The sequence below is a fragment of the Pteropus alecto genome, unplaced genomic scaffold (assembly GCF_000325575.1).
Source record: "Pteropus alecto unplaced genomic scaffold, ASM32557v1 scaffold159, whole genome shotgun sequence".
NCBI lineage: Eukaryota > Metazoa > Chordata > Mammalia > Chiroptera > Pteropodidae > Pteropus > Pteropus alecto.
Window position 1 is genome coordinate 353,915 of NW_006443122.1, and position 3,459 is coordinate 357,373.

Below are 3,459 nucleotides of genomic sequence, written 5' to 3' on the forward strand. Positions count from 1 at the left end.
TGGTAAATGTATTTATGTTTCTTTCCAGGTACCCAGGCAAGCTTATAAATATTTCAGTGTTTCTGAAGAAAAGCTGCTGACACTGAATCATACAACCAGGTAGGAAATCAAGTTATCTTATGAATCAAGTTTGATCATAAAAATTGAAGAAATATCTTTCTATATAGGAGATAGATAGTGAATTATATTGTTTATTTAGTGTCCTGTTAGAACTTCTGACAATTTAGAAAAGAATTAAATATTTTATTTAAAGTAGTGGAAACAAAAACTTAAAAATTTTGGCACAGTGAAGACAGTGAAGGAAATCATTAAAAAAAATACAACTTACTGAATGGGAGAAGATATATGACAACAATACATACAATAAGGGGTTAATATTAAAATAAATTAGAAACACAGACACACACACACACAAAACCCCCCACAACAATCAATTTAAAAATGGTCAGAGGATTTAAGTAGACATTTCTCCAAGGAGGACATATAGATGGCTTACAGACACATGAAAAGATGTTCAACATCACTAATCTTCTCTGAAATTCAATTTAAAGCCACACTGAGATGTTACCTCATACCTGTCAGAATGGCCGTCATCAATAAATCAACAAACTACAAGCGTTGGCAAAGATGTAGAGAAAAGGGAACCCTCAGGTGCTGTTGGTAGGAATGTAAAATGGAGCAGCTACTATGGAAAACAATATAAAGATTCCTTAGAAAATAAAAATAGACCTGCTATTGGACGTAGAAATCCCACTTCTGAATATTTATCCAAAGAAACCCAAAACGCTAATTCACAAAGATCTATGTACCTACCCCTATGTTTATTGCAGCATTATTTACAAAAGTAAATTGGATATGGAAACAACCTAAGTGCCCATCGATGGATGATTGGGTAAAGATATGGTACATACATACAATGAAATATTACTCAGCCATAAATGGGAATGAAATCTAGTCATTTACGACAACATGGATGGACCTAGAGGGTGTTCTGCTAAGTGAAATAAGTCAGAGAAAGACAAATACCATATGATTTCACTTATATGTGGAATCCAAAACACAAACTAAATGAAGAAACAAAACAGAAAAAACTTAGTTACAGAGAACAAATTGATGCATGTCAGATGGGAACTAGGCTGGGGGAATGGGTGCAAAAGGGGAAGGGTTAAGTGTACAAATAGCAAGTTATAAAAAGTGCCATGGGGATGTGAACTACAGCACTGAGAATATAGTCAATAATATCATAATAACTACATATGGTATCAGATAGGTACTAGACAGATTGGGGTGATCACTTTGTAAGTTATATAAATGTCTAATTTTCATTTTGTACACTGAAAACTAATATAATATTCTATGCCAACTGTAATTGAGGAATAAGTAAATAAATAAATAAAATCTAATTATAGATAGCCATCCTCAGGGGCCATCCTCACCACTTTCTAACGCTAAAATATTCTACTCATTAAATATATTCGGAACTATATAAGTAATATATTAATATATCTAATTTAGAAGATATTTTTATTTTTTAAATATAGAATTTTCCAAATCATGAACTATAAGATACCTCTCCAGTAATTCATGTCCTTAAATTTATTTAGTAAAATCTTGTGGTGTTATGTATATAGCATATCAATATTTTTCAAATATGTTCTTTGATGGTCCACATTTGTATAGTGAATCTCATTTTTCTTTAACATTTTCACAGTTTTAATAACATAAAATCAATATTGAAGTTTGTCCATTTATTTATCCAACATAATGTTCTGAATTATCTTATTAAGTGGTTTATTCCATTATTTTTTACGAAGAAGTCTACCATCTAAAAGGACCACTGCATTTATCTCCTTTTTTCAATAATTATATGACATGTTAATCCATCTTGACATTTGACATTTACCTGAGAACAGTATGAATGTACTGGTAACCTGAAAGCTGTATCCTTGTGTTGTGCCTGATTTTAGTGGAAATCCTGCTTTAACCCATTACATACAGGTTGATTGACCACCTTCTAGAAAATTGTTTATTCTTAAAACAACTGCATAGATATGCATTACTAGTCTTATTTCACAAATGAAGAAATTGAAAAGAACTTTGTTCTCTTATGTCACAAGGAAGCTCCATGGCTGACAGTTCTGACTCAGATCCTGACTGCACTGTCCGTGGTCATTTACTACAGAGTGGTGTAGGTGTACTGGTCCTTTTCAGGAGAGTAATCACTCTTATCAAAGGCCGTATTCATCATTTCTATCCACAGATCTCTTGTGGCTATTATTGTATTCTAGTTCAAAGTGCTTCTTTATGAACCTTCAAGTAATTCTTAGTGTAAAGACCAATGTACCTTCTTGTCAGAACCTGTTGATCAACTTCCTCATGACTAAGTAGGAGAATTGCCAGTAAGAGCATTCACCCCAATTTTGCCTATTAATCATTATCAAGAGGCTTATCAGCTCTATGTAGAACACTGCAAATTCCACTAAAAACACTGATCAGGACAATTTAGTTTTACTTTTATTTCATTATATCTATTTCTATTAACAGAAATCTTAGAGAAACTTTGCAGAGACAGTTAGAATTTACTCAGGTAAGATCCAATCCCTATCCAGTAATTAACAACACATTAAATATTAGCTCTACTTTCTGTGTTTTCTCAATGCTGGTGATAATTGATTTATACAAAATAATCTTCAAACCAAAGGAGTAAAAAATATTTTATAACCAGCTAAACTTTGAGCTGAAGTTAGGCAAGGACTGGAACCCAGTCGTGAGTAGAACCGGGACATCTAGTTCATGTTATTTTACTTTGTGGGGAGAATACAGTCTGGGGAAATATCAATAGTTTGTGACAGAGTTAGAATAGGCTGGGTTTTTAATCTAATCAGAATTCAAGCACTGTACTACAAAACTCCTTCAGTATCAAAATTACCTTATTTCCTGAAGTAAGTTGAGGACTGTGAGAAATTATAGTTGATGTTGAAGAACACTTTTGAGAGTTGTGATGAGTTTAAAGGCTCAGTGTTCACAGTATTTATATAATCTGTACAAAACCTTAAATCATAGTCTTAAATAACACCTAAATTTTACATGTTATGGAACACACATAATTAGAGCCAGGGCGATGCAGGACAGGGCAAATTTCACCAAGTCAGGGGAAGACCAAGCCCTGTACTGAGAGAAGAAGAGGGTCCTTTGGTGGAGAGTGATAAAAGAACTCAACACACATGCCAAACTTAGTCAAAAGGAAAGTTTATTAGAAAAGGGATAACAGTCCACAGACAGAGTGGTCTCCTCTCAGAGGCAGAGAGTGAGAGGGACAGTGAGAGAGTCAGTGAGAGAGAGACAGAGTAAAGGCACTGAGAGGGACCCTGAGTGTTCAGGGAATTAATTAATTCCTGTGAGTTATTGTTTAAAAGACTTTGTTAACTCATTTCCTTTTATATGGACATACAGTGAGGA